Below are 9,811 nucleotides of genomic sequence, written 5' to 3' on the forward strand. Positions count from 1 at the left end.
ACTACACTCTGTAGCGCCTTGCGGTCAGATGCCAAACAGTTGCCATACCAAGCGGTGATGCAGACAGTCAAGATGCTCTCAATGGTGCAACTGTAGAAACTTTTGAGGATCTGAGGAGCCATGCTAAATCTTTTCATGACAATTTATCCTCCTGCAGGGGGAAACGGCTTTCTTGTGCCCTCTTCGCGGCTGTGTTGATGTGCGTGAACCATGATGATTCCTTAGTGATGTGGACACAGCGGAACTTGAAGCTCTCAACCTTTATCTAAATGGCTTTACCTTCTTTTAACAGGTCAGTTAAGAACAAATTCTTATTTACGATGACGGCCTACCCCCGGCCAAACCCTCCCCTAACACGGACGACGCTGGGCCAATTGTGCGCCACCCTATTGGACTCCCGATCACGGCTGATTGTGATACAGTCCGGTATCGAACCAGGGTCTGTAGTGACACCTCGAGCACTGTGATGCAGTGCCTTAGACTGCTGCGCACACATGGCACTTGTTCCACAACAGCCCCGTCGATGTGGATGGGTGCGTGCTCGGCCCTCCGTTTCCTGTAGTCCACGATCATCTCCTTTGTCTTGTTGAGGAATAGGTTGTTATTCTGGCACCACACTGCCAGGTCTCTGACCTCCTCACTATAGTTTGTCTCATCGTCGTCAGTGATCAGGTCTACCATCGTAATGTCACCTGCAAACTTAGTGGAGTTGTGCGCAGCCACACAGTCATGGGTGAACAGGGAGTACAGGAGGGGACTAAGCACGCACCCCTGAGGGGCCCCCGTGTTGAGGATCAGCGTGGTGGATGTGTTGTTGCTTACCCTTACCACCTGGGGGTGGCCTGTCAGGAAGACCAGGATCCAGTTGCAGAGGGAGGTGTTTAGTCCCAGGGTCCTTAGCTTAATGATGAGCTTTGAGGGCACTATGGTGTTGAACGCTGAGCTGTAGTTAATGAATAGCATTCTCACATAGGTGTTCCTTTTGTCCAGGTGGGAAAGGGCAGTGTGGAGTGCAATAAAGATGATTTGTGGATCTGTTGGGGTGGTATGTGAATTGGAATGGGTCTAGGGTTTCTTGGATGATGGTGTTGTGAGCCATGACCAGCCTTTCAAAGCATTTAATGTCTACAGATGGGAGTGCTATGGGGTGATAGTCATTTAAACATGTTACCTTGGCATTCTTGGGCACAGGCACTATGGTGGTCTGCTTGAAACATGTAGGTATTACAGACTGGGTCAGGGAGAGTCAAGCAAGCTAAAAACTCACATGGTAGCAAAAACTAACTAGCAGAATTGTTAACCTCTAGCGTCGAGCAATCCCGTATCCGGGAGCGTAATCATAGCCTCAAGCTCATTACCATAACGCAACGTTTCCTATTCATGAAAATCGCAAATGAAATGAAATAAATATATTGAAACACAAGCTTAGCCTTTTGTTAACAACACTGTCATCTCAGATTTTCAAAATATGCTTTTCAACCAAAGCTACACAAGCATTTGTGTAAGAGTATTGATAGCCTAGCATAGCATTAAACCTAGCATTCAGCAGGCAACATTTTCACAAAAACACTTTGAAGAACTTTGGATGTTTTCAATGACGAGACTCTTAGTTAGATAGCAAATGTTCATTTTTTTCCAAAAATATTATTTGTGTAGACGAAATAGCTCCGTTTTGTTCATCATGTTTGACTAAGAAAAAGAGCGGGAAATTCAGTCATCAAAACGCCGATCTTTTTTCCAAATTAGCTCCATAATATCAACAGAAACATGGCAAACGTTGTTTAGAATCAATCCTCAAGGTGTATTTCACATATCTATTCGATAATCTATCAGTGCTGGCAGTTGGCTTGTCATCAGAAGCAAACGGAAAAATACTGCAGCTGGAGATTACGCAATAATTGCGACGGAGGACACCAAGCGACCACCTGGTAGATGTAGTCTCTTATGGTCAATCTTCCAATGATATGCCTACAAATACGTCACAATGCTGCAGACACCTTGGGGAAAACGTGGAAAAACGTAAGCTGACTCCTAGCTCCTTCACAGCCATATAAGGAGTCATTGCCATGAGGCGGTTTCAAAAATGCGGCACATCCTGATTGGATTTTTATCTGGGTTTCTTCTGTAACATCAGTTCTGTGGCACTCACAGACAATATCTTTGCAGTTTTGGAAACGTCAGAGTGTTTTCTTTCCAAAGCTGTCAATTATATGCATAGTCGAGCATCTTTCGTGACAAAATATCTTGTTTAAAACGGGAACGTTTTTCATTCAAAAATGTAAATAGCGCCCCCTATATCCAAGAAGTTAACAAATGAGAAATTATTTAAATAGACTTTGCTGTAGGCCACTATTTACTAGTTAACAAAATCATGTATGTCGTATAAAATATATTCACCCCACCCAGTATTGTAATCAAAACTTACCAGAAAGCATGTAGTCCTTGGCTCAGACAGTGTACTAGTGTGGGCTCAATAGCATCTCATTAGTGTGCAAGATCTTGAGAATCAGCTGTACATGTGATGAAAGAATGCACTGTGCATGCAGAGGGATGCAATTGCATTTAATTGGGGATAGTTTAACCAAAATATGCCACAATATCTAGAATTGCCTTATGTGTATCCCACTAAAAAGGTTCACCTTTATAAGCTAACTTTTTTTGGTGAATTTAAGCAAAATTTCCCAAATTCCTGGCTTCAGTTCCCATGGAAATTTTCCAGGAAAATTACACACAAAGATCTGACCCTTTTCCAACCCTAGTGTGGAGTAAAGGTGATCTAGAGTTGTTTTCTCTTCTAGTTCCACATGCTGGTAGAAATTAGGTCAAACGGATTTCAGTTTTCCTGTATTTAAGTCCAGTTTATTCTCCAGTGATTGCACGTTCGCCAATAGAATGGAGGGTAGAGGCGATTTATCCACTCTCCGATGTAGTCTCGTCAGGTATCCCACACGCCGGCCTGTCGGGGATGTGGACCTGGTCCATGATAATCAATATGTCTTTCACCTCTGACTCATTGAAGTAGAAGTCCTTGTGGAGGTTAGTGGTCAATGTTCTGATGTCCAGAATTGATTTTCAGTCGTAGGAAATGTACAAGTTAAGATCAGCGCATGGAAAAAATACACACAATTGGTCAGGAGTCTATAAAATGGCCGACATTCTCTCTGGCTCCATTCTCTCAATATCTTTCAAATGTTCTATGGGTAAGCTTGTGTTAAATAATGTTGTCAGCACTGTTAAGAGTTGCTCCAAAATGTATTTCTAAGGAAGGATATTAATTGGTTCTATTCAAAGCATCTGAGTCTGCGGATATAGATAGATTTGGATATTTTGAATCATCTCTGCATCATCAGAAATGTTGGACACCATGAGTGGACTGCTGACACCTGCTGTTAGAGATAGCCAAACGCCCTTCGACTTTATTGCAGTCTGACTGCTTACAAGGCTACTGCTACTTCTCAGTGTGAGGCCTGTAGGTTTGACTGGAGCCCAGGGCCCCTAAGACTCTGTTTTCAGAGGATCCGTTGTCTTTGACTGGAAAGAAACGGGCCCCTAATGTACACACACACACACACACACCGTCCTTCAGTGTTTTGGACAACAAGATTTCCAGGGTTGGTAGTACAGTGACGTAGAAACAGTCCCCCCGTCCCCCCTGGGAGTGCAGAGTGTGTTCAACTCAGTAGTGGGAAAACTACTGAGATTTAGACGCTTCTGGCATTTCTCATCTTTCTCACTTAAACAGTTAGTAGTACGTGCATGCGTACATAAACAGGACGTTCGTGCTCAAACTCAGGATGAAACCAATTAGAATCTGGGGTGGGGAGCTCTTTTAAATATTGTGGCAACAGAGAGGGAATAATTATTATTTATTTAGATCAATCAATCAATCAATCAAATGTATTTATAAAGCCCTTCTTACATCAGCTGATGTCACAAAGTGATGTACAGAAACCCAGCCTAAAACCCCAAACAGCAAGCAATGCAGGTGTAGAAGCACGATGGCTAGGAAAAACTCCCTAGAAAGGCAAGAACCTAGGAAGAAACCTAGAGAGGAACCAGGCTATGAGGGGTGACCAGTCCTCTTCTGGCTGTGCCGGGTGGAGATTATAACAGAACATGGCCAAGACGTTCAAATGTTCATAGATGACCAGCAGGGTCAAATAATAAAAATCACAGTGGTTATCGAGGGTTCAACAGGGCAGCACCTCAGGAGTAAATGTCAGTTGGCTTTTCATAGCCGATCATTCAGAGTATCTCTACCGCTCCTGCTGTCTCTAGAGAGTTGAAAACAGCAGGTCTGGGACAGGTAGCAAGTCCGGTGAACAGGTCAGGGTTCCATAGCCGCAGGCAGAACAGTTGAAACTGGAGCAGCAGCAGGACCAGGTGGACTGGGGACAGCGAGGAGTCATCAGGCCAGGTAGTCCTGAGGCATCGTTCTAGGGCTCAGGTCCTCCGAGAGAGATGAAAAAGAGAGCGAGAATTTGAGAGAGCATACTTAAATTCACACAGGACACCTGATAAGATAGGAGAAATACTCCAGATAAAACAGACTAGGTCACTAAAAATGTAAAATTATTTATTCATTCAGGAAAGACCCATTGAGACCAGGGTCTCATTCCCATGGCTGCTCTGATCAAACCAATACAACAACCAAACACAAGGTAAAACGAAACACAACGTTGATGAACAACAGCTCAGCTACTAGGTCCTCAATCAACCCTAAACTGTCCGAGCGGCACCAGAACATCCAATTGTAATGAGTTCTGCAAATTGTTCCAGCAGCGAGGCACATTAAAACTAACAGCGGATTTACCTAAATTGGTGGAGGTCCGAGGAACCTGAAGCGTTAATGAGGATCAGCCAACCTTTTGGTACAGGATGTAGTGATGAGTATTAAAATTGTCACCTTTGATAAAGCGAAGGGCGCTACGGTAGATGGTAAATTGTGTTAATGTAACGGATGTGAAACGGCTAGCTTAGTTAGCGGTGGTACTGATGTAACGGATGTGAAACGGCTAGCTTAGTTAGCGTTGGTACTGGTGTAACGGATGTGAAACGGCTAGCTTAGTTAGCGGTGGTACTGGTGTAACGGATGTGAAACGGCTAGCTTAGTTAGCGGTGGTTCTGGTGTAACGGATGTGAAACGGCTAGCTTAGTTAGCGGTGGTTCTGGTGTAACGGATGTGAAACGGCTAGCTTAGTTAGCGGTGGTTTTGGTGTAACGGATGTGAAACGGCTAGCTTAGTTAGCGGTGGTGCTGATGTAACCGATGTGAAACGGCTAGCTTAGTTAGCGGTGGTGCTGATGTAACCGGTGAAACGTTCGGTGGTACTGGTGTAACGGATGTGAAACGGCTAGCTTAGTTAGCGGTGGTTCTGGTGTAACGGATGTGAAACGGCTAGCTTAGTTAGCGGTGGTACTGATGTAACCGATGTGAAACGGCTAGCTTAGTTAGCGGTGGTACTGGTGTAACGGATGTGAAACGGCTAGCTTAGTTAGCGGTGGTTCTGGTGTAACGTATGTGAAACGGCTAGCTTAGTTAGCGGTGGTGCTGATGTAACCGATGTGAAACGGCTAGCTTAGTTAGCGGTGGTACTGGTGTAACGGATGTGAAACGGCTAGCTTAGTTAGCGGTGGTTCTGGTGTAACGTATGTGAAACGGCTAGCTTAGTTAGCGGTGGTGCTGATGTAACCGATGTGAAACGGCTAGCTTAGTTAGCGGTGGTACTGGTGTAACGGATGTGAAACGGCTAGCTTAGTTAGCGGTGGTTCTGGTGTAACGTATGTGAAACGGCTAGCTTAGTTAGCGGTGGTGCTGATGTAACCGATGTGAAACGGCTAGCTTAGTTAGCGGTGGTGCTGATGTAACCGATGTGAAACGGCTAGCTTAGTTAGCGGTGGTACTGGTGTAACGGATGTGAAACGGCTAGCTTAGTTAGCGGTGGTTCTGGTGTAACGTATGTGAAACGGCTAGCTTAGTTAGCGGTGGTACTGATGTAACCGATGTGAAACGGCTAGCTTAGTTAGCGGTGGTGCTGATGTAACCGATGTGAAACGGCTAGCTTAGTTAGCGGTGGTGCTGATGTAACGGATGTGAAACGGCTAGCTTAGTTAGCGGTGGTTCTGGTGTAACGGATGTGAAACGGCTAGCTTAGTTAGCGGTGGTGCTGATGTAACGGATGTGAAACGGCTAGCTTAGTTAGCGGTGGTACTGGTGTAACGGATGTGAAACGGCTAGCTTAGTTAGCGGTGGTGCTGATGTAACCGATGTGAAACGGCTAGCTTAGTTAGCGGTGGTACTGATGTAACGGATGTGAAACGACTAGCTTAGTTAGCGGTGGTACTGATGTAACGGATGTGAAACGGCTAGCTTAGTTAGCGGTGGTGCTGATGTAACCGATGTGAAACGGCTAGCTTAGTTAGCGGTGGTTTTGGTGTAACGGATGTGAAACGGCTAGCTTAGTTAGCGGTGGTTCTGGTGTAACGGATGTGAAACGGCTAGCTTAGTTAGCGGTGGTTTTGATGTAACGGATGTGAAACGGCTAGCTTAGTTAGCGGTGGTGCTGATGTAACCGATGTGAAACGGCTAGCTTAGTTAGCGGTGGTGCTGATGTAACGGATGTGAAACGGCTAGCTTAGTTAGCGGTGGTGCTGATGTAACCGAGGTGAAACGGCTAGCTTAGTTAGCGGTGGTACTGATGTAACGGATGTGAAACGGCTAGCTTAGTTAGCGGTGGTACTGATGTAACGGATGTGAAACGGCTAGCTTAGTTAGCGGTGGTGCTGATGTAACCGATGTGAAACGGCTAGCTTAGTTAGCGGTGGTGCTGATGTAACGGATGTGAAACGGCTAGCTTAGTTAGCGGTGGTGCTGATGAACGGATGTGAAACGGCTAGCTTAGTTAGCGGTGGTACTGATGTAACGGATGTGAAACGGCTAGCTTAGTTAGCGGTGGTGCTGATGTAACCGATGTGAAACGGCTAGCTTAGTTAGCGGTGGTTCTGGTGTAACGGATGTGAAACGGCTAGCTTAGTTAGCGGTGGTTCTGGTGTAACGGATGTGAAACGGCTAGCTTAGTTAGCGGTGGTTTTGGTGTAACGGATGTGAAACGGCTAGCTTAGTTAGCGGTGGTGCTGATGTAACGGATGTGAAACGGCTAGCTTAGTTAGCGGTGGTGCTGATGTAACGGATGTGAAACGGCTAGCTTAGTTAGCGGTGGTGCTGATGTAACCGAGGTGAAACGGCTAGCTTAGTTAGCGGTGGTGCTGATGTAACGGATGTGAAACGGCTAGCTTAGTTAGCGGTGGTACTGATGTAACGGATGTGAAACGGCTAGCTTAGTTAGCGGTGGTGCTGATGTAACGGATGTGAAACGCTAGCTTAGTTAGCGGTGGTGCTGATGTAACGGATGTGAAACGGCTAGCTTAGTTAGCGGTGGTGCTGATGTAACGGATGTGAAACGGCTAGCTTAGTTAGCGGTGGTACTGATGTAACGGATGTGAAACGGCTAGCTTAGTTAGCGGTGGTACTGATGTAACGGATGTGAAACGGCTAGCTTAGTTAGCGGTGCGCGCTAAATAGCGTTTCAATCGGTGACATCACTTGCTCTGAGACCTTGAAGTAGTAGTTCCCCTTGCTCTGCCAGGGCCACGGCTTTTGTGGAGCGATGGGTAACGATGCTTCGAGGGGTGACTGTTGTTGATGTGTGCCGAGGGTCCCTGGTTCGCGCCCGGGTATGGGCGAGGGGACGGTCTAAAGTTATACTGTTACGTTAACATAGTCAATTGACTGTACGATCTGCTTCCCGCTGTTTAGGGAGTGGCAAGATCTGTTTCCAAAAAAAGAAGTCCACTTTAAATCGTAGCTTTTTAACTAGCTCATCAGTTACGTTTAAAAAAAAAAAAAAAGTTAAATCCTCGTCAATCCAAAAGCCCAGATACTTAGAGGTGGGAACCCGATTGATGGGAGAACCATTCAACTAATAAATATGTAGTCCATCCAAAACATTTTTTGTGAGATTTAGAGAACAACATATATTTAGTTTTGCCCACATAAAGAATGTTTTAAACCAACCAGTACCCAATTGTCATACTTGAGTAAAAGTAAAGATACCTTAACAGAAAATGACTCCAGTAAAATACTACTGGAGTAAAAGTCAAAAGTATAAATCAAAAGTAAAAGCAAAAGTATAAATCATTTCAAATTCCTTATATTAAACAAACCAGATGGCACAATTTCCTTGTTTTTATTTATTTACGGAGAGCCAGGTGCGCGATCCAACACTCAGACATCATTTACAAACAAAGCATTTGTGTTTAGTGAGTCCACCAGATCAGAGGCAGTAGGGATGACCAGGGATGTTCTCTTGATAAATGTGTGAATTGAACCATTTTCCTGTCCTGCTAACTGTTCAAAAGGTAACAAGTAGTTTTGGATGTCAGGGAAAATGTATGGGACTAAAACTTATGTAATTTTCTTTAGGAATGTAGGGAAGTAAAAGTTGTCAAAACTATAAATAGGAAAGTACACATACCCCAAAAAACTACATAAGTGGTACTTTTAAAGTATTTTTTACTTAGGTAATTTACACCACTGAAACCAAACAGGGCTTTTTGTAAGGCAACAAAGTACGATTTCAGCTCCAACACCTGGTCTACATTTGGGTCAATGACATACATACTAATAGTGTCTGCATACACATGAATATCACATGTTTTAACAGATAGACCAATATTATTTATATAAATAGTAAAGAGAACAGGTCCCAGTACAGACCCCTGCGGTACACATTTTGTAATACCCAGGAAACTAGACTGAACACCATCAGAAACCACACATTGAGTCCTGTCTGACAGATAATTCTCAAACCATTTGCAAGAAACCTGATCTAGGCCTATTTTAGTCAACCTTTGAATGAAAGTGTGGAGATTGTTATGGTCAATCGTATCAAAGGCCTTGGCCAGGTGCACCAAGAGACAGGATTTCTGTTGGACCAGTAGCCCATCTGGTCTTCTTCTATCTGCCTCGCTCGATGACTACAAGTCTTCATGTTATCCCCCTTAGTGACTGTCTGCCCTTTGTTGTTGATTTCAAATCTGTAAAAACTGTTGGCCAGTGACTAAAAATCTCAATGTAATTAATTTTACATTCAGGCTGTAACACAACAACAAGAAATGTGGGGAAAAAATCAGGGGGTGTGAATACTTTCTGAAGGCATGTTTCGTTTAGTTTATTTTCTTTCCAGAACCACTGTTATCAGTACTGGATAGGATTTTAGAATGGTCAGAGGTTGTCTGTCTGTCTGTCTGTCTCCCCCCCCCCAATTAAACCCCCATAACCGACTCATCCTTGTTCTGACCGGACATTCTGTCGTGGTTCCTACCCGCCTTAAGCCAGCACCTAAGGTTTCTTATTATTACTATCATTCATGGTCTTTTGATTCTCTTCCACCCAACCCTATTTTTCACTCATGTCTATGTACATAGTTTAATCTGGCAGACTACTAACAGTTATTTTCTCCTTAATAGCACTTTTATGTGGTTAAAAACAATAGAAATGTATCAAAAGTTCAACTCTAGCGCACTCTAGTGGCCAACAAAAGAAACTACAACGTCCTCACTATATAACAAGAAGCTGTATTGGAATGGAGTTTAAACAAATTCAGAGATCGATCAGGTAAATATGTATGTTCCTGTGAGGGTACTTGTAGTGTAGAATTGGTACATGGCACATGCAGCAAGACACAGAGATGATGTAGGATAACAAATAACACAATTTGACAGTTGACAGGCAACATAAGAGCCAGGAGGAC

Source organism: Oncorhynchus tshawytscha, linkage group LG12 (genome assembly GCF_018296145.1).
Source record: "Oncorhynchus tshawytscha isolate Ot180627B linkage group LG12, Otsh_v2.0, whole genome shotgun sequence".
Classification (NCBI taxonomy): Eukaryota; Metazoa; Chordata; class Actinopteri; order Salmoniformes; family Salmonidae; genus Oncorhynchus; species Oncorhynchus tshawytscha.